The sequence below is a fragment of the Ambystoma mexicanum genome, chromosome 11 (assembly GCF_040938575.1).
Source record: "Ambystoma mexicanum isolate Mex_15411 chromosome 11, UKY_AmexF1_1, whole genome shotgun sequence".
Lineage (NCBI taxonomy): Eukaryota > Metazoa > Chordata > Amphibia > Caudata > Ambystomatidae > Ambystoma > Ambystoma mexicanum.
Genome location: NC_090934.1, coordinates 825,744,803 through 825,770,529, shown reverse-complemented (window position 1 = coordinate 825,770,529; position 25,727 = coordinate 825,744,803). Strand labels below are relative to the sequence as shown.

The following is a 25,727-nucleotide window of genomic DNA, read 5'->3' as shown; positions in this document are numbered from 1 at the left end:
AGGCGTAAGACCCCAGTTCGCATTTCTTAGAATTTGAGGAGGCACTCAGAGTTGTCTCAGGCGTGACTGTACCTTTCATAGGAGATGTGCTAATCCCCAAACCCTCTTCCTTTGTCCCAGTAATCTGTCCTAGGGCCTCTAGCAAGTTGTTTTCTGAAACAAAGCTTACCTGAACATCCTGTAAAATTGGTAACTTTTCAGTAGCAGTACAGTGCAGTATATAGCATTCCTGTTGCGCACAGCATCTAGATCCAAAAATTGCTTACTCTACCCCAGAAATTAGAATTCACCCAGTCAAACAGAGGGATCTATAAAGATCATGGCAAGTAGTTAACATAAGCTACTTCCCCCAAGTTCTCTTGGTGCACTCTGCTGCCCTCTTTTAACAGAAGAATGCAACTGCAGGTCCTGCTTCTCAGCAAGGTACCTACATATAGAATCCTTGGTGCACTCTTGCTAAATCTGCTGGAATGTGTCTTCTATTGTGCCCAAGGTGGTTGTGTATTTGGGGACTCAGGGAAGCAAGGGAGCAGTCTAATGCACTGCAGTGCTAAGAGAGGCAAGCCTTTTTCAGAAAAAAGTTCAGGTTTTCTGCCAATCAGAAAAAAATAGCAATGCAATCAGGCCAAAGGCAGAACACACATGCCAGTGAGTCTCTGTGGCGCAATTGGTTAGCGCGTTCGGCTGTTAACCGAAAAGACACTGCTGTTTTTGGCACAAAGACACAGAGTGTTCCACTCAGTAAACCTGAGTCATTTCTCCCGTGTTCTCTGGGTTCAGCCTACTGTCCCCTTTTAACACAAGTGCGCAACTGTGTCTTTCTCCTCATAGCAAGTTATGCCTACACAGAGGGCATTTGGTGCACTGTTGATGGGCTCTGTCCTCTACTAAATCCCCTGTGTTTGTGGATTACGGGAGGTAGGGAAGTACTGATACCCTGATTTGCTGTGGGAAATAGAGCTATTTTAGAAATATTTTCAGGTTGCCTGGGGAGCATAAGCAAACAGCACACCAATCAGGCCCCAGTGTAAGCACTGCATGAGTCTCTGTGGCGCAATCGGTTAGCGCTGTTAACCGAAAGGTTGGTGGTTCAAGCCCACCCAGGGACGATGCATTTTGGCTCAAAAATTCAGCATGACCAACTATGAACTTCTGTTTACCTCTCGCAGGTCTCGTCTGCTGACGTCCAAAAAATCCAATAAACTGCAAGCAATTCTTCTCGCTTGCTTTAGTTTTTCAAAACTTGCCATTCAATTCATAAACATCAAGACTTCATGGGAAGGGTTTGGCTGCAGCGTGTACTGATGCACAGAAGGAAGCTATCCTAGCCAGTCTACTTAAAGAAGCAATGAGGCTCTGCAGGTGCATGTACGTCTCCTACCTTTATTCTGTCATCAGACACACCAGGTGGACTGCCACTAGGACCTCGTGGCGCAATGGTAGGGCGTCTGACTCCAGATCAGAAGGTTGCGTGTTCAAATCACGTCGGGGGCATATTTGCTTTTCCCACTCTGAAATACAAAATTGCTCTTCAGTATCTCGTTATTTCAACCTGACTGCATCTTTGTGCTCTGGGCCTAGTTGTTCTGGCGTTTCGAATGTAAGCTTTGCAGCAGGGAAGTATCATATTGACAGACACCCATGAAGAACATGGTCAACCTTTAAAGCAGGCCAATCTCTATGTTTTACTGGATGCAGCAGAAGTATTTCCTCTTTACCATCTCTTCAAGTGGGCCTGACTGATGTGCTGTTTTGTGCACGCTACGTGGGCTTTGTAAAGCATACCTCTGCCATTTGCATGGCCTCCTAGCGCTGTCAATATTTTCGTGTAATCGCTGAATGCTGCACTGTCCTGGGAACTCTAGGTGTGACTAAAGGATATATGCTGGGGCCCCGAAAGGGGGTCGGCAGTCTAGTGGCAATGCCCATCACTTTGTAGTTTGGGTTTGTGAGTTCAGGTACCGGTCTGGTGTCAGAAAACTGTAAGCGCCCTCCCAATCAACTGTCGGTCCTGGATTGTGAGGATTTCCCCTTATACTGGTCTCAGTAGACACATTTCCATTTTACTTTTTCACTCTCGCATTGCCTATTTCTCTCTCTCTCATAGATACATTATAGACAAGAGAGACATTGTCAGTGAGAGGGCTTCACAGCACCTTCCCCCCTTTCCCTAAGTGCATTGCAAGGGGCTCTGGGAGGCGTGCACATTTGTCTGAAACACAAAGATCCACTGGCAATAAAAGGCGTAGGTCCCTAGTTTGCATTTCTTAGAATTTGAGGTGACACTCAGAGTTGTCTCGGGCGTGACTGTACCTTTCATAGGAGATGTGCTAATCCCCAAACCCTCTTCCTTTGTCCCAGTAATCTGTCCTAGGGCCTCTAGCAAGTTGTTTTCTGAAACAAAGCTTACCTGAACATCCTGTAAAATTGGTAACTTTTCAGTAGCAGTACAGTGCAGTATATAGCATTCCTGTTGCGCACAGCATCTAGATCCAAAAATTGCTTACTCTACCCCAGAAATTAGAATTCACCAAGTCAAACAGAGGGATCTATAAAGATCATGGCAAGTAGTTAACATAAGCTACTTCCCCCAAGTTCTCTTGGTGCACTCTGCTGCCCTCTTTTAACAGAAGAATGCAACTGCAGGTCTTGCTTCTCAGCAAGGTACCTACATATAGAAACCTTGGTGCACTCTTGCTAAATCTGCTGGAATGTGTCTTCTATTGTGCCCAAGGTGGTTGTGTATTTGGGGACTCAGGGAAGCAAGGGAGCAGTCTAATGCACTGCAGTGCTAAGAGAGGCATGCCTTTTTCAGAAAAAAGTTCAGGTTTTCTGCCAATCAGAAAAAAATAGCAATGCAATCAGGCCAAAGGCAGAGCACACATGCCAGTGAGTCTCTGTGGCGCAATTGGTTAGCGCGTTCGGCTGTTAACCGAAAAGATGCTGCTGTTTTTGGCACAAAGACACAGAGTGTTCCACTCAGTAAACCTGAGTAATTTCTCCCGTGTTCTCTGGGTTCAGCCTACTGTCCCCTTTTAACACAAGTGCGCAACTGTGGCTTTCTCCTCATAGCAAGTTATGCCTATACAGAGGACATTTGGTGCACTGTTGATGGGCTCGGTCCTCTACTAAATCCCCTGTGTTTGTGGATTAGGGGAGGTAGGGAAGTGCTTGATACCCTGATTTGCTGTGGGAAATAGAGCTATTTTAGAAATATTTTCAGGTTGCCTGGGAAGCATAAGCAAACAGCACACCAATCAGGCCCCTGTGTAAGAACTGCATGAGTCTCTGTGGTGCAATCGGTTAGCGCGTTCGGCTGTTAACCGAAAAGTTGGTGGTTCAAGCCCACCCAGGGACGATGCATTTTGGCTCAAAAATTCAGCATGACCAACTATGAACTTCTGTTTACCTCTCGCAGGTCTCGTCTGCTGACGTCCAAAAAATCCAATAAACTGCAAGCAATTCTTCTCGCTTGCTTTAGTTTTTCAAAACTTGCCATTCAATTCATAAACATCAAGACTTCATGGGAAGGGTTTGGCTGCAGCGTGTACTGATGCACAGAAGGAAGCTATCCTAGCCAGTCTACCTAAAGAAGCAATGAGGCTCTGCAGGTGCATGTACGTCTCCTACCTTTATTCTGTCATCAGACACACCAGGTGGACTGCCACTAGGACCTCGTGGCGCAATGGTAGGGCGTCTGACTCCAGTTCAGAAGGTTGCGTGTTCAAATCACGTCGGGGGCATATTTGCTTTTCCCACTCTGAAATACAAAATTGCTCTTCAGTATCTCGTTATTTCAACCTGACTGCATCTTTGTGCTCTGGGACTAGTTGTTCTGGCGTTTCGAATGTAAGCTTTGCAGCAGGGAAGTATCATATTGACAGACACCCATGAAGGACATGGTCAACCTTTAAAGCAGGCCAATCTCTATGTTTTACTGGATGCAGCAGAAGTATTTCCTCTTTACCATCTCTTCAAGTGGGCCTGACTGATGTGCTGTTTTGTGCACGCTACGTGGGCTTTGTAAAGCATACCTCTGCCATTTGCATGGCCTCCTAGCGCTGTCAATATTTTCGTGTAATCGCTGAATGCTGCAGTGTCCTGGGAACTCTAGGTGTGACTAAAGGATATATGTTGGGGCCCCGAAAGGGGGTCGGCAGTCTAGTGGCAATGCCCATCACTTTGCAGTTTGGGTTTGTGAGTTCAGGTACCGGTCTGGTGTCGGAAACCTGTAAGCGCCCTCCCAATCAACTGTCGGTCCTGGATTGTGAGGATTTCCCCTTATACTGGTCTCAGTAGACACATTTCCATTTTACTTTTTCACTCTCGCATTGCCTATTTCTCTCTCTCTCATAGATACATTATAGACAAGAGAGACATTGTCAGCGAGAGGGCTTCACAGCACCTTCCCCCATTTCCCTAAGTGCATTGCAAGGGGCTCTGGGAGGCGTGCACATTTGTCTGAAACACAAAGATCCCCTAGCAATAAAAGGCGTAGGACCCCAGTTCGCATTTCTTAGAATTTGAGGAGGCACTCAGAGTTGTCTCGGGCGTGACTGTACCTTTCATAGGAGATGTGCTAATCCCCAAACCCTCTTCCTTTGTCCCAGTAATCTGTCCTAGGGCCTCTAGCAAGTTGTTTTCTGAAACAAAGCTTACCTGAACATCCTGTAAAATTGGTAACTTTTCAGTAGCAGTACAGTGCAGTATATAGCATTCCTGTTGCGCACAGCATCTAGATCCAAAAATTGCTTACTCTACCCCAGAAATTAGAATTCACCCAGTCAAACAGAGGGATCTATAAAGAGCATGGCAAGTAGTTAACATAAGCTACTTCCCCCAAGTTCTCTTGGTGCACTCTGCTGCCCTCTTTTAACAGAAGAATGCAACTGCAGGTCTTGCTTCTCAGCAAGGTACCTACATATAGAAACCTTGGTGCACTCTTGCTAAATCTGCTGGAATGTGTCTTCTATTGTGCCCAAGGTGGTTGTGTATTTGGGGACTCAGGGAAGCAAGGGAGCAGTCTAATGCACTGCAGTGCTACGAGAGGCATGCCTTTTTCAGAAAAAAGTTCAGGTTTTCTGCCAATCAGAAAAAAATAGCAATGCAATCAGGCCAAAGGCAGAACACACATGCCAGTGAGTCTCTGTGGCACAATTGGTTAGCGCGTTCGGCTGTTAACCGAAAAGACGCTGCTGTTTTTGGCACAAAGACACAGAGTGTTCCACTCAGTAAACCTGAGTCATTTCTCCCGTGTTCTCTGGGTTCAGCCTACTGTCCCCTTTTAACACAAGTGCGCAACTGTGGCTTTCTCCTCATAGCAAGTTATGCCTACACAGAGGACATTTGGTGCACTGTTGATGGGCTCTGTCCTCTACTAAATCCCCTGTGTTTGTGGATTAGGGGAGGTAGGGAAGTGCTTGATACCCTGATTTGCTGTGGGAAATAGAGCTATTTTAGAAATATTTTCAGGTTGCCTGGGAAGCATAAGCAAACAGCACACCAATCAGGCCCCAGTGTAAGCACTGCATGAGTCTCTGTGGCGCAATCGGTTAGCGCGTTCGGCTGTTAACCGAAAGGTTGGTGGTTCAAGCCCACCCAGGGACGATGCATTTTGGCTCAAAAATTCAGCATGACCAACTATGAACTTCTGTTTACCTCTCGCAGGTCTCGTCTGCTGACGTCCAAAAAATCCAATAAACTGCAAGCAATTCTTCTCGCTTGCTTTAGTTTTTCAAAACTTGCCATTCAATTCATAAACATCAAGACTTCATGGGAAGGGTTTGGCTGCAGCGTGTACTGATGCACAGAAGGAAGCTATCCTAGCCAGTCTACTTAAAGAAGCAATGAGGCTCTGCAGGTGCATGTACGTCTCCTACCTTTATTCTGTCATCAGACACACCAGGTGGAGTGCCGCATGGACCTCGTGGCGCAATGGTAGCGCGTCTGACTCCAGATCCGAAGGTTTCGTGTTCAAATCACGTCGGGGTCATATTTGCTTTTCCCACTCTGAAATATAAAATTGCTCTTCAGTATCTCGTTATTTCAACCTGACTGCATCTTTGTGCTCTGGGCCTAGTTGTTCTGGCGTTTCGAATGTAAACTTTGCAGCAGGGAAGTATCATATTGACAGACACCCATGAAGGACATGGTCAACCTTTAAAGCAGGCCAATCTCTATGTTTTACTGGATGCAGCAGAAGTATTTCCTCTTTACCATCTCTTCAAGTGGGCCTGACTGATGTGCTGTTTTGTGCACGCTACGTGGGCTTTGTAAAGCATACCTCTGCCATTTGCATGGCCTCCTAGCGCTGTCAATATTTTCGTGTAATCGCTGAATGCTGCACTGTCCTGGGAACTCTAGGTGTGACTAAAGGATATATGCTGGGGCCCCGAAAGGGGGTCGGCAGTCTAGTGGCAATGCCCATCACTTTGTAGTTTGGGTTTGTGAGTTCAGGTACCGGTCTGGTGTCAGAAAACTGTAAGCGCCCTCCCAATCAACTGTCGGTCCTGGATTGTGAGGATTTCCCCTTATACTGGTCTCAGTAGACACATTTCCATTTTACTTTTTCACTCTCACATTGCCTATTTCTCTCTCTCTCATAGATACATTATAGACAAGAGAGACATTGTCAGCGAGAGGGTTGCACAGCACCTTCCCCCATTTCCCTAAGTGCATTGCATGGGGCTCTGGGAGGTGTGCACATTTGTCTGAAACACAAAGATCCACTGGCAATAAAAGGCGTAAGACCCCAGTTCGCATTTCTTAGAATTTGAGGAGGCACTCAGAGTTGTCTCAGGCGTGACTGTACCTTTCATAGGAGATGTGCTAATCCCCAAACCCTCTTCCTTTGTCCCAGTAATCTGTCCTAGGGCCTCTAGCAAGTTGTTTTCTGAAACAAAGCTTACCTGAACATCCTGTAAAATTGGTAACTTTTCAGTAGCAGTACAGTGCAGTATATAGCATTCCTGTTGCGCACAGCATCTAGATCCAAAAATTGCTTACTCTACCCCAGAAATTAGAATTCACCCAGTCAAACAGAGGGATCTATAAAGATCATGGCAAGTAGTTAACATAAGCTACTTCCCCCAAGTTCTCTTGGTGCACTCTGCTGCCCTCTTTTAACAGAAGAATGCAACTGCAGGTCCTGCTTCTCAGCAAGGTACCTACATATAGAATCCTTGGTGCACTCTTGCTAAATCTGCTGGAATGTGTCTTCTATTGTGCCCAAGGTGGTTGTGTATTTGGGGACTCAGGGAAGCAAGGGAGCAGTCTAATGCACTGCAGTGCTAAGAGAGGCAAGCCTTTTTCAGAAAAAAGTTCAGGTTTTCTGCCAATCAGAAAAAAATAGCAATGCAATCAGGCCAAAGGCAGAACACACATGCCAGTGAGTCTCTGTGGCGCAATTGGTTAGCGCGTTCGGCTGTTAACCGAAAAGACGCTGCTGTTTTTGGCACAAAGACACAGAGTGTTCCACTCAGTAAACCTGAGTCATTTCTCCCGTGTTCTCTGGGTTCAGCCTACTGTCCCCTTTTAACACAAGTGCGCAACTGTGTCTTTCTCCTCATAGCAAGTTATGCCTACACAGAGGGCATTTGGTGCACTGTTGATGGGCTCTGTCCTCTACTAAATCCCCTGTGTTTGTGGATTACGGGAGGTAGGGAAGTACTGATACCCTGATTTGCTGTGGGAAATAGAGCTATTTTAGAAATATTTTCAGGTTGCCTGGGGAGCATAAGCAAACAGCACACCAATCAGGCCCCAGTGTAAGCACTGCATGAGTCTCTGTGGCGCAATCGGTTAGCGCGTTCGGCTGTTAACCGAAAGGTTGGTGGTTCAAGCCCACCCAGGGACGATGCATTTTGGCTCAAAAATTCAGCATGACCAACTATGAACTTCTGTTTACCTCTCGCAGGTCTCGTCTGCTGACGTCCAAAAAATCCAATAAACTGCAAGCAATTCTTCTCGCTTGCTTTAGTTTTTCAAAACTTGCCATTCAATTCATAAACATCAAGACTTCATGGGAAGGGTTTGGCTGCAGCGTGTACTGATGCACAGAAGGAAGCTATCCTAGCCAGTCTACTTAAAGAAGCAATGAGGCTCTGCAGGTGCATGTACGTCTCCTACCTTTATTCTGTCATCAGACACACCAGGTGGACTGCCACTAGGACCTCGTGGCGCAATGGTAGGGCGTCTGACTCCAGATCAGAAGGTTGCGTGTTCAAATCACGTCGGGGGCATATTTGCTTTTCCCACTCTGAAATACAAAATTGCTCTTCAGTATCTCGTTATTTCAACCTGACTGCATCTTTGTGCTCTGGGCCTAGTTGTTCTGGCGTTTCGAATGTAAGCTTTGCAGCAGGGAAGTATCATATTGACAGACACCCATGAAGAACATGGTCAACCTTTAAAGCAGGCCAATCTCTATGTTTTACTGGATGCAGCAGAAGTATTTCCTCTTTACCATCTCTTCAAGTGGGCCTGACTGATGTGCTGTTTTGTGCACGCTACGTGGGCTTTGTAAAGCATACCTCTGCCATTTGCATGGCCTCCTAGCGCTGTCAATATTTTCGTGTAATCGCTGAATGCTGCACTGTCCTGGGAACTCTAGGTGTGACTAAAGGATATATGCTGGGGCCCCGAAAGGGGGTCGGCAGTCTAGTGGCAATGCCCATCACTTTGTAGTTTGGGTTTGTGAGTTCAGGTACCGGTCTGGTGTCAGAAAACTGTAAGCGCCCTCCCAATCAACTGTCGGTCCTGGATTGTGAGGATTTCCCCTTATACTGGTCTCAGTAGACACATTTCCATTTTACTTTTTCACTCTCGCATTGCCTATTTCTCTCTCTCTCATAGATACATTATAGACAAGAGAGACATTGTCAGTGAGAGGGCTTCACAGCACCTTCCCCCCTTTCCCTAAGTGCATTGCAAGGGGCTCTGGGAGGCGTGCACATTTGTCTGAAACACAAAGATCCACTGGCAATAAAAGGCGTAGGTCCCTAGTTTGCATTTCTTAGAATTTGAGGTGACACTCAGAGTTGTCTCGGGCGTGACTGTACCTTTCATAGGAGATGTGCTAATCCCCAAACCCTCTTCCTTTGTCCCAGTAATCTGTCCTAGGGCCTCTAGCAAGTTGTTTTCTGAAACAAAGCTTACCTGAACATCCTGTAAAATTGGTAACTTTTCAGTAGCAGTACAGTGCAGTATATAGCATTCCTGTTGCGCACAGCATCTAGATCCAAAAATTGCTTACTCTACCCCAGAAATTAGAATTCACCAAGTCAAACAGAGGGATCTATAAAGATCATGGCAAGTAGTTAACATAAGCTACTTCCCCCAAGTTCTCTTGGTGCACTCTGCTGCCCTCTTTTAACAGAAGAATGCAACTGCAGGTCTTGCTTCTCAGCAAGGTACCTACATATAGAAACCTTGGTGCACTCTTGCTAAATCTGCTGGAATGTGTCTTCTATTGTGCCCAAGGTGGTTGTGTATTTGGGGACTCAGGGAAGCAAGGGAGCAGTCTAATGCACTGCAGTGCTAAGAGAGGCATGCCTTTTTCAGAAAAAAGTTCAGGTTTTCTGCCAATCAGAAAAAAATAGCAATGCAATCAGGCCAAAGGCAGAGCACACATGCCAGTGAGTCTCTGTGGCGCAATTGGTTAGCGCGTTCGGCTGTTAACCGAAAAGATGCTGCTGTTTTTGGCACAAAGACACAGAGTGTTCCACTCAGTAAACCTGAGTAATTTCTCCCGTGTTCTCTGGGTTCAGCCTACTGTCCCCTTTTAACACAAGTGCGCAACTGTGGCTTTCTCCTCATAGCAAGTTATGCCTATACAGAGGACATTTGGTGCACTGTTGATGGGCTCGGTCCTCTACTAAATCCCCTGTGTTTGTGGATTAGGGGAGGTAGGGAAGTGCTTGATACCCTGATTTGCTGTGGGAAATAGAGCTATTTTAGAAATATTTTCAGGTTGCCTGGGAAGCATAAGCAAACAGCACACCAATCAGGCCCCTGTGTAAGAACTGCATGAGTCTCTGTGGTGCAATCGGTTAGCGCGTTCGGCTGTTAACCGAAAAGTTGGTGGTTCAAGCCCACCCAGGGACGATGCATTTTGGCTCAAAAATTCAGCATGACCAACTATGAACTTCTGTTTACCTCTCGCAGGTCTCGTCTGCTGACGTCCAAAAAATCCAATAAACTGTAAGCAATTCTTCTCGCTTGCTTTAGTTTTTCAAAACTTGCCATTCAATTCATAAACATCAAGACTTCATGGGAAGGGTTTGGCTGCAGCGTGTACTGATGCACAGAAGGAAGCTATCCTAGCCAGTCTACTTAAAGAAGCAATGAGGCTCTGCAGGTGCATGTACGTCTCCTACCTTTATTCTGTCATCAGACACACCAGGTGGATTGCCGCAAGGACCTCGTGGCGCAATGGTAGCGCGTCTGACTCCAGATCAGAAGGTTGTGTGTTCAAATCACATCGGGGTCATACTTCCTTTTCCCACTCTGAAATACAAAATTGCTCTTCAGTATCTCGTTATTTCAACCTGACTGCATCTTTGTGCTCTGGGCCTAGTTGTTCTGGCGTTTCGAATGTAAGCTTTGCAGCAGGGAAGTATCATATTGACAGACACCCATGAAGGACATGGTCAACCTTTAAAGCAGGCCAATCTCTATGTTTTACTGGATGCAGCAGAAGTATTTCCTCTTCACCATCTCTTCAAGTGGGCCTGACTGATGTGCTGTTTTGTGCACGCTACGTGGGCTTTGTAAAGCATACCTCTGCCATTTGCATGGCCTCCTAGCGCTGTCAATATTTTCGTGTAATCGCTGAATGCTGCACTGTCCTGGGAACTCTAGGTGTGACTAAAGGATATATGCTGGGGCCCCGAAAGGGGGTCGGCAGTCTAGTGGCAATGCCCATCACTTTGCAGTTTGGGTTTGTGAGTTCAGGTACCGGTCTGGTGTCGGAAACCTGTAAGCGCCCTCCCAATCAACTGTCGGTCCTGGATTGTGAGGATTTCCCCTTATACTGGTCTCAGTAGACACATTTCCATTTTACTTTTTCACTCTCGCATTGCCTATTTCTCTCTCTCTCATAGTTACATTATAGACAAGAGAGACATTGTCAGCGAGAGGGCTTCACAGCACCTTCCCCCCTTTCCCTAAGTGCATTGCAAGGGGCTCTGGGAGGCGTGCACATTTGTCTGAAACACAAAGATCCACTGGCAATAAAAAGCGTAGGTCCCTAGTTTGCATTTCTTAGAATTTGAGGTGACACTCAGAGTTGTCTCGGGCGTGACTGTACCTTTCATAGGAGATGTGCTAATCCCCAAACCCTCTTCCTTTGTCCCAGTAATCTGTCCTAGGGCCTCTAGCAAGTTGTTTTCTGAAACAAAGCTTACCTGAACATCCTGTAAAATTGGTAACTTTTCAGTAGCAGTACAGTGCAGTATATAGCATTCCTGTTGCGCACAGCATCTAGATCCAAAAATTGCTTACTCTACCCCAGAAATTAGAATTCACCCAGTCAAACAGAGGGATCTATAAAGATCATGGCAAGTAGTTAACATAAGCTACTTCCCCCAAGTTCTCTTGGTGCACTCTGCTGCCCTCTTTTAACAGAAGAATGCAACTGCAGGTCTTGCTTCTCAGCAAGGTACCTACATATAGAATCCTTGGTGCACTCTTGCTAAATCTGCTGGAATGTGTCTTCTATTGTGCCCAAGGTGGTTGTGTATTTGGGGACTCAGGGAAGCAAGGGAGCAGTCTAATGCACTGCAGTGCTAAGAGAGGCATGACTTTTTCAGAAAAAAGTTCAGGTTTTCTGCCAATCAGAAAAAAAATAGCAATGCAATCAGGCCAAAGGCAGAACACACATGCCAGTGAGTCTCTGTGGCGCAATTGGTTAGCGCGTTCGGCTGTTAACCGAAAAGATGCTGCTGTTTTTGGCACAAAGACACAGAGTGTTCCACTCAGTAAACCTGAGTCATTTCTCCCGTGTTCTCTGGGTTCAGCCTACTGTCCCCTTTTAACACAAGTGCGCAACTGTGGCTTTCTCCTCATAGCAAGTTATGCCTATACAGAGGACATTTGGTGCACTGTTGATGGGCTCTGTCCTCTACTAAATCCCCTGTGTTTGTGGATTAGGGGAGGTAGGGAAGTGCTTGATACCCTGATTTGCTGTGGGAAATAGAGCTATTTTAGAAATATTTTCAGGTTGCCTGGGAAGCATAAGCAAACAGCACACCAATCAGGCCCCTGTGTAAGAACTGCATGAGTCTCTGTGGCGCAATCGGTTAGCGCGTTCGGCTGTTAACCGAAAGGTTGGTGGTTCAAGCCCACCCAGGGACGGTGCATTTTGGCTCAAAAATTCAGCGTGACCAACTATGGACTTCTGTTTACCTCTCGCAGGTCTCGTCTGCTGACGTCCAAAAAATCCAATAAACTGCAAGCAATTCTTCTTGCTTGCTTTAGTTTTTCAAAACTTGCCATTCAATTCATAAACATCAAGACTTCATGGGAAGGGTTTGGCTGCAGCGTGTACTGATGCACAGAAGGAAGCTATCCTAGCCAGTCTACCTAAAGAAACAATGAGGCTCTGCAGGTGCATGTACGTCTCCTACCTTTATTCTGTCATCAGACACACCAGGTGGACTGCCACAAGGACCTCGTGGCGCAATGGTAGCGCGTCTGACTCCAGATCAGAAGGTTGCGTGTTCAAATCACGTCGTGGTCATATTTGCTTTTCCCACTCTGAAATACAAAATTGCTCTTCAGTATCTCGTTATTTCAACCTGACTGCATCTTTGTGCTCTGGGCCTAGTTGTTCTGGCGTTTCGAATGTAAGCTTTGCAGCAGGGAAGTATCATATTGACAGACACCCATGAAGGACATGGTCAACCTTTAAAGCAGGCCAATCTCTATGTTTTACTGGATGCAGCAGAAGTATTTCCTCTTTACCATCTCTTCAAGTGGGCCTGACTGATGTGCTGTTTTGTGCACGCTACGTGGGCTTTGTAAAGCATACCTCTGCCATTTGCATGGCCTCCTAGCGCTGTCAATATTTTCGTGTAATCGCTGAATGCTACACTGTCCTGGGAACTCTAGGTGTGACTAAAGGATATATGCTGGGGCCCCGAAAGGGGGTCGGCAGTCTAGTGGCAATGCCCATCACTTTGCAGTTTGGGTTTGTGAGTTCAGGTACCGGTCTGGTGTCGGAAACCTGTAAGCGCCCTCCCAATCAACTGTCGGTCCTGGATTGTGAGGATTTCCCCTTATACTGGTCTCAGTAGACACATTTCCATTTTACTTTTTCACTCTCGCATTGCCTATTTCTCTCTCTCTCATAGATACATTATAGACAAGAGAGACATTGTCAGCGAGAGGGCTTCACAGCACCTTCCCCCATTTCCCTAAGTGCATTGCAAGGGGCTCTGGGAGGCGTGCACATTTGTCTGAAACACAAAGATCCACTGGCAATAAAAGGCGAAGGACCCCAGTTCGCATTTCTTAGAATTTGAGGAGGCACTCAGAGTTGTCTCGGGCGTGACTGTACCTTTCATAGGAGATGTGCTAATCCCCAAACCCTCTTCCTTTGTCCCAGTAATCTGTCCTAGGGCCTCTAGCAAGTTGTTTTCTGAAACAAAGCTTACCTGAACATCCTGTAAAATTGGTAACTTTTCAGTAGCAGTACAGTGCAGTATATAGCATTCCTGTTGCGCACAGCATCTAGATCCAAAAATTGCTTACTCTACCCCAGAAATTAGAATTCACCCAGTCAAACAGAGGGATCTATAAAGAGCATGGCAAGTAGTTAACATAAGCTACTTCCCCCAAGTTCTCTTGGTACACTCTGCTGCCCTCTTTTAACAGAAGAATGCAACTGCAGGTCTTGCTTCTCAGCAAGGTACCTACATATAGAAACCTTGGTGCACTCTTGCTAAATCTGCTGGAATGTGTCTTCTATTGTGCCCAAGTGGTTGTGTATTTGGGGACTCAGGGAAGCAAGGGAGCAGTCTATTGCACTGCAGTGCTAAGAGAGGCATGCCTTTTTCAGAAAAAAGTTCAGGTTTTCTGCCAATCAGAAAAAAATAGCAATGCAATCAGGCCAAAGGCAGAAAACACATGCCAGTGAGTCTCTGTGGCACAATTGGTTAGCGCGTTCGGCTGTTAACCGAAAAGACGCTGCTGTTTTTGGCACAAAGACACAGAGTGTTCCACTCAGTAAACCTGAGTCATTTCTCCCGTGTTCTCTGGGTTCAGCCTACTGTCCCCTTTTAACACAAGTGCGCAACTGTGGCTTTCTCCTCATAGCAAGTTATGCCTACACAGAGGACATTTGGTGCACTGTTGATGGGCTCTGTCCTCTACTAAATCCCCTGTGTTTGTGGATTAGGGGAGGTAGGGAAGTGCTTGATACCCTGATTTGCTGTGGGAAATAGAGCTATTTTAGAAATATTTTCAGGTTGCCTGGGAAGCATAAGCAAACAGCACACCAATCAGGCCCCAGTGTAAGCACTGCATAAGTCTCTGTGGCGCAATCGGTTAGCGCGTTCGGCTGTTAACCGAAAGGTCGGTGGTTCAAGCCCACCCAGGGACGATGCATTTTGGCTCAAAAATTCAGCATGACCAACTATGAACTTCTGTTTACCTCTCGCAGGTCTCGTCTGCTGACGTCCAAAAAATCCAATAAACTGTAAGCAATTCTTCTCGCTTGCTTTAGTTTTTCAAAACTTGCCATTCAATTCATAAACATCAAGACTTCATGGGAAGGGTTTGGCTGCAGCGTGTACTGATGCGCAGAAGGAAGCTATCCTAGCCAGTCTACCTAAAGAAGCAATGAGGCTCTGCAGGTGCATGTACGTCTCCTACCTTTATTCTGTCATCAGACACACCAGGTGGATTGCCACAAGGACCTCGTGGCGCAATGGTAGTGCGTCTGACTCCAGATCAGAAGGTTGTGTGTTCAAATCACGTCGGGGTCATACTTCCTTTTCCCACTCTGAAATACAAAATTGCTCTTCAGTATCTCGTTATTTCAACCTGACTGCATCTTTGTGCTCTGGGCCTAGTTGTTCTGGCGTTTCGAATGTAAGCTTTGCAGCAGGGAAGTATCATATTGACAGACACCCATGAAGGACATGGTCAACCTTTAAAGCAGGCCAATCTCTATGTTTTACTGGATGCAGCAGAAGTATTTCCTCTTTACCATCTCCTCAAGTGGGCCTGACTGATGTGCTGTTTTGTGCACGCTACGTGGGCTTTGTAAAGCATACCTCTGCCATTTGCATGGCCTCCTAGCGCTGTCAATATTTTCGTGTAATCGCTGAATGCTGCACTGTCCTGGGAACTCTAGGTGTGACTAAAGGATATATGCTGGGGCCCCGAAAGGGGGTCGGCAGTCTAGTGGCAATGGGCATCACTTTGCAGTTTGGGTTTGTGAGTTCAGGTACCGGTCTGGTGTCGGAAACCTGTAAGCGCCCTCCCAATCAACTGTCGGTCCTGGATTGTGAGGATTTCCCCTTATACTGGTCTCAGTAGACACATTTCCATTTTACTTTTTCACTCTCGCATTGCCTATTTCTCTCTCTCTCATAGTTACATTATAGACAAGAGAGACATTGTCAGCGAGAGGGCTTCACAGCACCTTCCCCCCTTTCCCTAAGTGCATTGCAAGGGGATCTGGGAGGCGTGCACATTTGTCTGAAACACAAAGATCCACTGGCAATAAAAAGCGTAGGTCCCTAGTTTGCATTTCTTAGAATTCGAGGTGACACTCAGAGTTGTCTCGGGCGTGACTGTACCTTTCATAGGAGATGTGCTAATCCCCAAACCCTCTTCCTTTGTCCCAGTAATCTGTCTTAGTGCCTCTAGCAAGTTGTTTTCTGAAACAAAGCTTACCTGAACATCCTGTAAAATTGGTAACTTTTCAGTAGCAGTACAGTGCAGTATATAGCATTCCTGTTGCGCACAGCATCTAGATCCAAAAATTGCTTACTCTACCCCAGAAATTAGAATTCACCCAGTCAAACAGAGGGATCTATAAAGAGCATGGCAAGTAGTTAACATAATCTACTTCCCCCAAGTTCTCTTGGTGCACTCTGCTGCCCTCTTTTAACAGAAGAATGCAACTGCAGGTCTTGCTTCTCAGCAAGGTACCTACATATAGAATCCTTGGTGCACTCTTGCTAAATCTGCTGGAATGTGTCTTCTATTGTGCCCAAGGTGGTTGTGTATTTGGGGACTCAGGGAAGCAAGGGAGCAGTCTAATGCACTGCAGTGCTAAGAGAGGCATGCCTTTTTCAGAAAAAAGTTCAGGTTTTCTGCCAATCAGAAAAAAATAGCAATGCAATCAGGCCAAAGGCAGAACACACATGCCAGTGAGTCTCTGTGGCGCAATTGGTTAGCGCGTTCGGCTGTTAACCGAAAAGACGCTGCTGTTTTGGGCACAAAGACACAGAGTGTTCCACTCAGTAAACCTGAGTCATTTCTCCCGTGTTCTCTGGGTTCAGCCTACTGTCCCCTTTTAACACAAGTGCGCAACTGTGGCTTTCTCCTCATAGCAAGTTATGCCTACACAGAGGGCATTTGGTGCACTGTTGATGGGCTCTGTCCTCTACTAAATCCCCTGTGTTTGTGGATTACGGGAGGTAGGGAAGTGCTTGATACCCTGATTTGCTGTGGGAAATAGAGCATTTTAGAAATATTTTCAGGTTGCCTGGGGAGCATAAGCAAACAGCACACCAATCAGGCCCCAGTGCAAGCACTGCATGAGTCTCTGTGGCGCAATCGGTTAGCTCGTTCGGCTGTTAACCGAAAGGTTGGTGATTCAAGCCCACCCAGGGACGATGCATTTTGGCTCAAAAATTCAGCATGACCAACTATGAACTTCTGTTTACCTCTCGCAGGTCTCGTCTGCTGACGTCCAAAAAATCCAATAAACTGCAAGCAATTCTTCTCGCTTGCTTTAGTTTTTCAAAACTTGCAATTCAATTCATAAACATCAAGACTTCATGGGAAGGGTTTGGCTGCAGCGTGTACTGATGCACAGAAGGAAGCTATCCTAGCCAGTCTACTTAAAGAAGCAATGAGGCTCTGCAGGTGCATGTACGTCTGCTACCTTTATTCTGTCATCAGACACACCAGGTGGACTGCCACAAGGACCTCGTGGCGCAATGGTAGCGCGTCTGACTCCAGATCAGAAGGTTGTGTGTTCAAATCACGTCGGGGGCATATTTGCTTTTCCCACTCTGAAATACAAAATTGCTCTTCAGTATCTCGTTATTTCAACCTGACTGCATCTTTGTGCTCTGGGCCTAGTTGTTCTGGCGTTTCGAATGTAAGCTTTGCAGCAGGGAAGTATCATATTGACAGACACCCATGAAGGACATGGTCAACCTTTAAAGCAGGCCAATCTCTATGTTTTACTGGATGCAGCAGAAGTATTTCCTCTTTACCATCTCTTCAAGTGGGCCTGACTGATGTGCTGTTTTGTGCACGCTACGTGGGCTTTGTAAAGCATACCTCTGCCATTTGCATGGCCTCCTAGCGCTGTCAATATTTTCGTGTAATCGCTGAATGCTGCACTGTCCTGGGAACTCTAGGTGTGACTAAAGGATATATGCTGGGGCTCCGAAAGGGGGTCGGCAGTCTAGTGGCAATGCCCATCACTTTGCAGTTTGGGTTTGTGAGTTCAGGTACCGGTCTGGTGTCGGAAACCTGTAAGCGCCCTCCCAATCAACTGTCGGTCCTGGATTGTGAGGATTTCCCCTTATACTGGTCTCAGTAGACACATTTCCATTTTACTTTTTCACTCTCGCATTGCCTATTTCTCTCTCTCTCTCATAGATACATTATAGACAAGAGAGACATTGTCAGCGAGAGGGCTTCACAGCACCTTCCCCCATTTCCCTAAGTGCATTGCAAGGGGCTCTGGGAGGCGTGCACATTTGTCTGAAACACAAAGATCCACTGGCAATAAAAAGTGTAGGTCCCTAGTTTGCATTTCTTAGAATTTGAGGTGACACTCAGAGTTGTCTCGGGCGTGACTGTACCTTTCATAGGAGATGTGCTAATCCCAAAACCCTCTTCCTTTGTCCCAGTAATCTGTCTTAGTGCCTCTAGCAAGTTGTTTTCTGAAACAAAGCTTACCTGAACATCCTGTAAAATTGGTAACTTTTCAGTAGCAGTACAGTGCAGTATATAGCATTCCTGTTGCGCACAGCATCTAGATCCAAAAATTGCTTACTCTACCCAAGAAATTAGAATTCACCCAGTCAAACAGAGGGATCTATAAAGATCATGGCAAGTAGTTAACATAAGCTACTTCCCCCAAGTTCTCTTGGTGCACTCTGCTGCCCTCTTTTAACAGAAGAATGCAACTGCAGGTCTTGCTTCTCAGCAAGGTACCTACATATAGAAACCTTGGTGCACTCTTGCTAAATCTGCTGGAATGTGTCTTCTATTGTGCCCAAGGTGATTTTGTATTTGGGGACTCAGGGAAGCAAGGGAGCAGTCTAATGCACTGCAGTGCTAAGAGAGGCATGCCTTTTTCAGAAAAAAGTTCAGGTTTTCTGCCAATCAGAAAAAAATAGCAATGCAATCAGGCCAAAGGCAGAACACACATGCCAGTGAGTCTCTGTGGCACAATTGGTTAGCGCGTTCGGCTGTTAACCGAAAAGACGCTGCTGTTTTTGGCACAAAGACACAGAGTGTTCCACTCAGTAAACCTGAGTCATTTCTCCCGTGTTCTCTGGGTTCAGCCTACTGTCCCCTTTTAACACAAGTGCGCAACTGTGGCTTTCTCCTCATAGCAAGTTATGCCTACACAGAGGACATTTGGTGCACTGTTGATGGGCTCTGTCCTCTACTAAATCCCCTGTGTTTGTGGATTAGGGGAGGTAGGGAAGTGCTTGATACCCTGATTTGCTGTGGGAAATAGAGCTATTTTAGAAATATTTTCAGGTTGCCTGGGAAGCATAAGCAAACAGCACACCAATCAGGCCCCAGTGTAAGCACTGCATGAGTCTCTGTGACGCAATCGGTTAGCGCGTTCGGCTGTTAACCGAAAGGTTGGTGGTTCAAGCCCACCCAGGGACGGTGCATTTTGGCTCAAAAATTCAGCGTGACCAACTATGGACTTCTGTTTACCTCTCGCAGGTCTCGTCTGCTGACGTCCAAAAAAATCCAATAAACTGCAAGCAATTCTTCTCGCTTGCTTTAGTTTTTCAAAACTTGCCATTCAATTCATAAACATCAACACTTCATGGGAAGGGTTTGGCTGCAGCGTGTACTGATGCACAGAAGGAAGCTATCCTAGCCAGTCTACTTAAAGAAGCAATGAGGCTCTGCAGGTGCATGTACGTCTCCTACCTTTATTCTGTCATCAGACTCAGAAGGTTGCGTGTTCAAATCACGTCGGGGTCATATTTTCTTTTCCCACTCTGAAATATAAAATTGCTCTTCAGTATCTCGTTATTTCAACCTGACTGCATCTTTGTGCTCTGGGCCTAGTTGTTCTGGCGTTTCGAATGTAAGCTTTGCAGCAGGGAAGTATCATATTGACAGACACCCATGAAGGACATGGTCAACCTTTAAAGCAGGCCAATCTCTATGTTTTACTGGATGCAGCAGAAGTATTTCCTCTTTACCATCTCTTCAAGTGGGCCTGACTGATGTGCTGTTTTGTGCACGCTACGTGGGCTTTGTAAAGCATACCTCTGCCATTTGCATGGCCTCCTAGCGCTGTCAATATTTTCGTGTAATCGCTGAATGCTGCACTGTCCTGGGAACTCTAGGTGTGACTAAAGGATATATGTTGGGGCCCCGAAAGGGGGTCGGCAGTCTAGTGGCAATGGGCATCACTTTGCAGTTTGGGTTTGTGAGTTCAGGTACCGGTCTGGTGTCGGAAACCTGTAAGCGCCCTCCCAATCAACTGTCGGTCCTGGATTGTGAGGATTTCCCCTTATACTGGTCTCAGTAGACACATTTCCATTTTACTTTTTCACTCTCGCATTGCCTATTTCTCTCTCTCTCATAGTTACATTATAGACAAGAGAGACATTGTCAGCGAGAGGGCTTCACAGCACCTTCCCCCCTTTCCCTAAGTGCATTGCATGGGGCTCTGGGAGGCGTGCACATTTGTCTGAAACACAAAGATCCACTGGCAATAAAAAGCGTAGGACCCCAGTTCGCATTTCTTAGAATTTGAGGAGGCACTCAGAGTTGTCTCGGGCGTGACTGTACCTTTCATAGGAGATGTGCTAATCCCCAAACTCTCTTCCTTTGTCCCAGTAATCTGTCCTAGGGCCTCTAGCAAGTTGTTTTCTGAAACAAAGCTTACCTGAACATTCTGTAAAATTGGTAACTTTTTAGTAGCAGTACAGTGCAGTATATAGCATTCCTGTTGCGCACAGCATCTAGATCCAAAAATTGCTTACTCTACCCCAGAAATTAGAATTCACCCAGTCAAATAGAGGGATCTATAAAGATCATGGCAAGTAGTTAACATAAGCTACTTCCCCCAAGTTCTCTTGGTGCACTCTGCTGCCCTCTTTTAACAGAAGAATGCAACTGCAGGTCTTGCTTCTCAGCAAGGTACCTACATATAGAAACCTTGGTGCACTCTTGCTAAATCTGCTGGAATGTGTCTTCTATTGTGCCCAAGGTGGTTGTGTATTTGGGGACTCAGGGAAGCAAGGGAGCAGTCTAATGCACTGCAGTGCTAAGAGAGGCATGCCTTTTTCAGAAAAAAGTTCAGGTTTTGTGCCAATCAGAAAAAAATAGCAATGCAATCAGGCCAAAGGCAGAACACACATGCCAGTGAGTCTCTGTGGCGCAATTGGTTAGCGCGTTCGGCTGTTAACCGAAAAGACGCTGCTGTTTTGGGCACAAAGACACAGAGTGTTCCACTCAGTAAACCTGAGTCATTTCTCCCGTGTTCTCTGGGTTCAGCCTACTGTCCCCTTTTAACACAAGTGCGCAACTGTGGCTTTCTCCTCATAGCAAGTTATGCCTACACAGAGGGCATTTGGTGCACTGTTGATGGGCTCTGTCCTCTACTAAATCCCCTGTGTTTGTGGATTACGGGAGGTAGGGAAGTACTTGATACCCTGATTTGCTGTGGGAAATAGAGCTATTTTAGAAATATTTTCAGGTTGCCTGGGGAGCATAAGCAAACAGCACACCAATCAGGCCCCAGTGAAAGCACTGCATGAGTCTCTGTGGCGCAATCGGTTAGCGCGTTCGGCTGTTAACCAAAAGGTTGGTGGTTCAAGCCCACCCAGGGACGATGCATTTTGGCTCAAAAATTCAGCATGACCAACTATGAACTTCTGTTTACCTCTCGCAGGTCTCGTCTGCTGACGTCCAAAAAATCCAATAAACTGCAAGCAATTCTTCTCGCTTGCTTTAGTTTTTCAAAACTTGCCATTCAATTCATAAACATCAAGACTTCATGGGAAGGGTTTGGCTGCAGCGTGTACTGATGCACAGAAGGAAGCTATCCTAGCCAGTCTACTTAAAGAAGCAATGAGGCTCTGCAGGTGCATGTACGTCTCCTACCTTTATTCTGTCATCAGACACACCAGGTGGACTGCCACAAGGACCTCGTGGTGCAATGGTAGTGCGTCTGACTCCAGATCAGAAGGTTGCATGTTCAAATCACGTCGGGGTCATATTTGTTTTTCCCACTCTGAAATACAAAATTGCTCTTCAGTATCTCGTTATTTCAACCTGACTGCATCTTTGTGCTCTGGGCCTAGTTGTTCTGGCGTTTCGAATGTAAGCTTTGCAGCAGGGAAGTATCATATTGACAGACACCCATGAAGGACATGGTCAACCTTTAAAGCAGGCCAATCTCTATGTTTTACTGGATGCAGCAGAAGTATTTCCTCTTTACCATCTCTTCAAGTGGGCCTGACTGATGTGCTGTTTTGTGCACGCTACGTGGGCTTTGTAAAGCATACCTCTGCCATTTGCATGGCCTCCTAGCGCTGTCAATATTTTCGTGTAATCGCTGAATGCTGCACTGTCCTGGGAACTCTAGGTGTGACTAAAGGATATATGCTGGGGCCCCGAAAGGGGGTCGGTAATCTAGTGGCAATGCCCATCACTTTGCAGTTTGGGTTTGTGAGTTCAGGTACCGGTCTGGTGTCGGAAACCTGTAAGCGCCCTCCCAATCAACTGTCGGTCCTGGATTGTGAGGATTTCCCCTTATACTGGTCTCAGTAGACACATTTCCATTTTACTTTTTCACTCTCGCATTGCCTATTTCTCTCTCTCTCATAGATACATTATAGACAAGAGAGACATTGTCAGCGAGAGGGCTTCACAGCACCTTCCCCCATTTCCCTAAGTGCATTGCAAGGGGCTCTGGGAGGCGTGCACATTTGTCTGAAACACAAAGATCCACTGGCAATAAAAAGCGTGGGTCCCTAGTTTGCATTTCTTAGAATTTGAGGTGACACTCAGAGTTGTCTCGGGCGTGACTGTACCTTTCATAGGAGATGTGCTAATCCCCAAACCCTCTTCCTTTGTCCCAGTAATCTGTCTTAGTGCCTCTAGCAAGTTGTTTTCTGAAACAAAGCTTACCTGAACATCCTGTAAAATTGGTAACTTTTCAGTAGCAGTACAGTGCAGTATATAGCATTCCTGTTGCGCACAGCATCTGTGGAAACAGAGAAATTGACATGAGGCCGGGAAGCCCAAATGGAAACACACCAACACAGGTTACAAAGGACCATATAAAACGCTTTATTTCAAAGTTACAAAGTTACCAAGTTATCAAAGTCAATTGACATGCGAATAGCTATTCGGCCCTCTGACTAACACACGAACCTTCAACGTTAGGTTCGCACTGAAAGTGGGAGAGACCGATCATCGGGATGCTTGGGTTTTTATACATTTAGTACTGCATTGGCCAGCCCTCTTACAAGTTAACCATTTCTGGAACCATGGCTAGGGTTCGTAGCCAGGTCGAACATGCAATCTCCATATATTAGATCGGTTCCGCTGATACAGTTACATATTTACACCTAGGTTAAACAGAGGACAGGGTCTTAGTTCATGACCCTAACAAGTAGCCTGCGGACATATTATTCATTCACGTGTGATGAGGTCACCATGGCCGAAGTCTTACTCGCAATGTCATTCGGCCTCCATTTTGTGATTCGGGGTGACTTCCACACTGCAAGAATACCTAAAATGGCGGCTAGATCCAAGATGGCAGCTTACACGATACATTAAGGTCAAGACCTTGCCGTGGAACCTATGTTCACAATATTCTTTAGACAGCTTGGCGTAGGCCAACATACATTTAAACAATGCGATTGGGGTCACAATATTATATCGATTTCCACAGACCCTCCTTTTGGCCTATGCCAAGTGCTAAAACATAGTTTTCTAATACTTTCGAAAATACTTGAAGGCATTATCATTCATAGGTTCCGCATCATTGTCTGAAATATCAATAGCCATAAGGTCGTTCGTAAGAACTTCTTGCAACATGAACTCTTTAGATGCTGTCTTCGGAGTGTATATCTTTCGCCCTATTGCGCTCATTACCTGGGCACAACATTCCCCCATCATTCCGCATATACTTGGGAGGCATTGAAAACAACAGCAAAGAAATAACAGAGTCCCTAAAATACCTAAAATGACAGAAAGCACCTTCCACCCCCAAGATCGCAGAGAATCCCAAAACCAGGTACTAAGGCTCCAGTCTCCTACAGGGATATGGACTTCAGAACTAAGAATGTGTAAGTTCTGAATTGCTTTAAATATTGTTGGTGAAGAATCTGGTACGAAAACGCAACAAGCGGACCCCACTAATTTACATACTCCACCTCGTTCGGCTAAAATGACATCTAATGCCATTCGATTTTGAAGTGCTACCAATCTTATCGCCTTTTGCTCTAAGGTCATATTGTAAAGTATGTCCGTGGTCCGGTTGATCGTTTTCTCCAATACCCTCGCTAATCCCCTAATGTTTTCTGAATTTGCTATTTGTCCCCAAAAGGGGACTACTGATTTGGCTATATCCCCGAACACTTGTCCGGGGGTATCTCCATCACTATCTCGTCGCGGGCGAGCCTTGGATACCTCTAAGGTACTGGCTTTAAATACACCTGGTAACAATATCCCTAAATAACAAGTCCCCTGCCAATCCTTGGGCAACCAGGGAAAAGCTAAACTACCACAAACAAAATAAACGGGTCCCCCTACATACAAAGGCCTATTTTCCCCAGTCAAATTTACAATATGTATACAAGGCTCAAAATCTCCCATTGGCCTAGTGCCATTTCTTTGTACACAGAAAGGGACAGAATCAGGATTGTGATTTACAGAATAAGAAGGAGGCATGGCATCCTTATTGCCTATCGGAGCCATCTTGAAAGAAACTAGATTTTGGAAAGGAAAGGAAAGTTTATCAGACGGCCTAATAGAAGCGATATTAGGTCTACTCCTATTTGCGAAAAGCGAGCATCCCAGGGGAGTCAATTCACGTCTCTCAAATTCATTCAAATTAGTGCCATCGAAGTTCCCTGAGATGCTATCATTCCATCGGCCAAAGAAGAGTGCTCTAAGAGAGGCATAGCAGGAAGTCGTTAGAGGTAAGGGATGTATATACCATCCCAGTCCCTTGTTCCCATGTTGTGGCAAATGCGTGCAAATCCAACAATTACTCTTATTAAAAATAGCATGCGTAGCATTCATCACTATCATCAGAGTGTTATTATGATATTTCTGTCTATGCCGAGAGTCCCTAGGGGACAGAGTGTGAAGGTGTACAGAGGGAGTCAAAACAGTTGGTACAATTTCGGTCGGTAACAGAGGCTTCAAAGGATAAATCTCTTCAAAGTACCAAAGTCCCACGGCAGCAGTTGCAAAACTAACAGTAATCAAAACAAGAACACAACAGTACGTTTTCAGGGCCCAGGCACATTGTCCATTGTTCGAACTGGTCACCTCCTTATCTAATAGTTCAATACAAGGAGCAGCGGTGAAGGCGGCAGGCATCATGGTTGTCCCGATCGACGGCCCCAATGTTCGTTGCTGGCGGCACTTCGGCCGCGCGACTTCTTAGTCCTTCCCAACCCTAGCCAACAGAACCCTCCTTTTCTGTGTTCCAAAAAAGGGAAAGACAATAGTATTCCAATCACTCCTTTTTCTTCCAGATGCACGATACTCGTGCAACGATTTTATTTTCGTGGTCGAAGGTTGTACCTGATGGTACCCAAGTTTTCCGAATCCAAAAGCAAAGTATCGTCGCTCCCTGAGGGGAGCGTCACGTCGGTGGCGACGGAAGTCGCAGAACTTGAAACCAGAGTTTCCGGAAGTGATTGATCAAGGGAGTGCGGAGACAAAATGGACGGCTCCCCGAGCTCCTCAGGCTCAGAGAACTTCTCCGACGCACTCACAACGCTGCTTGCTACTCCGAGATCAGAAAGTGTAGCATCAGCAAGGGGTTCTGTTTCTTCTGTAACTTGTGGCGTCGGGTGAGGGATCTTCTTGATGTGTGTTGCATGTATCCAGTTCTTCTTTCCTGCCACCCGCACTGCCGTCCTGGTGACCAATAAAACCTGGTAGGGTCCCCGCCAGCGAGGCGCGAGACAGGAAGACCTTTCGTAGGCCTTTACCAGGATCCAGCTGCCGGGCAATATATCGTGTCCTGGGCCCGTAAACCGTACAGGTAAGGCGGCCTTCACCTGGTGGTAGATGAAATA

General features: G+C 46.1%; 12 non-coding genes across 12 annotated transcripts; all 12 read left to right on the top strand.

Moving 5' to 3' along the window:
• Positions 1–1,422: 1,422 nt before the first annotated feature.
• TRNAW-CCA (transfer RNA tryptophan (anticodon CCA)) lies at positions 1,423–1,494 on the top strand. Its single transcript has one exon. It is a non-coding gene; the product is annotated as a tRNA-Trp (tRNA).
• A 4,039-nt stretch (positions 1,495–5,533) lies between these two features.
• Positions 5,534–5,607, top strand: TRNAN-GUU (transfer RNA asparagine (anticodon GUU)). The gene has a single exon. It is a non-coding gene; the product is annotated as a tRNA-Asn (tRNA).
• Positions 5,608–7,781: 2,174 nt separating this feature from the next.
• TRNAN-GUU (transfer RNA asparagine (anticodon GUU)) lies at positions 7,782–7,855 on the top strand. The gene has a single exon. It is a non-coding gene; the product is annotated as a tRNA-Asn (tRNA).
• Positions 7,856–8,168: 313 nt separating this feature from the next.
• On the top strand, positions 8,169–8,240 carry TRNAW-CCA (transfer RNA tryptophan (anticodon CCA)). The gene has a single exon. It is a non-coding gene; the product is annotated as a tRNA-Trp (tRNA).
• A 2,177-nt stretch (positions 8,241–10,417) lies between these two features.
• On the top strand, positions 10,418–10,489 carry TRNAW-CCA (transfer RNA tryptophan (anticodon CCA)). Its single transcript has one exon. It is a non-coding gene; the product is annotated as a tRNA-Trp (tRNA).
• Positions 10,490–12,280: 1,791 nt separating this feature from the next.
• On the top strand, positions 12,281–12,354 carry TRNAN-GUU (transfer RNA asparagine (anticodon GUU)). Its single transcript has one exon. It is a non-coding gene; the product is annotated as a tRNA-Asn (tRNA).
• A 313-nt stretch (positions 12,355–12,667) lies between these two features.
• On the top strand, positions 12,668–12,739 carry TRNAW-CCA (transfer RNA tryptophan (anticodon CCA)). Its single transcript has one exon. It is a non-coding gene; the product is annotated as a tRNA-Trp (tRNA).
• A 1,789-nt stretch (positions 12,740–14,528) lies between these two features.
• On the top strand, positions 14,529–14,602 carry TRNAN-GUU (transfer RNA asparagine (anticodon GUU)). Its single transcript has one exon. It is a non-coding gene; the product is annotated as a tRNA-Asn (tRNA).
• Positions 14,603–14,915: 313 nt separating this feature from the next.
• Positions 14,916–14,987, top strand: TRNAW-CCA (transfer RNA tryptophan (anticodon CCA)). The gene has a single exon. It is a non-coding gene; the product is annotated as a tRNA-Trp (tRNA).
• A 2,176-nt stretch (positions 14,988–17,163) lies between these two features.
• Positions 17,164–17,235, top strand: TRNAW-CCA (transfer RNA tryptophan (anticodon CCA)). Its single transcript has one exon. It is a non-coding gene; the product is annotated as a tRNA-Trp (tRNA).
• Positions 17,236–19,027: 1,792 nt separating this feature from the next.
• On the top strand, positions 19,028–19,101 carry TRNAN-GUU (transfer RNA asparagine (anticodon GUU)). The gene has a single exon. It is a non-coding gene; the product is annotated as a tRNA-Asn (tRNA).
• Positions 19,102–21,218: 2,117 nt separating this feature from the next.
• TRNAN-GUU (transfer RNA asparagine (anticodon GUU)) lies at positions 21,219–21,292 on the top strand. Its single transcript has one exon. It is a non-coding gene; the product is annotated as a tRNA-Asn (tRNA).
• The last annotated feature ends 4,435 nt before the right edge of the window (positions 21,293–25,727 follow it).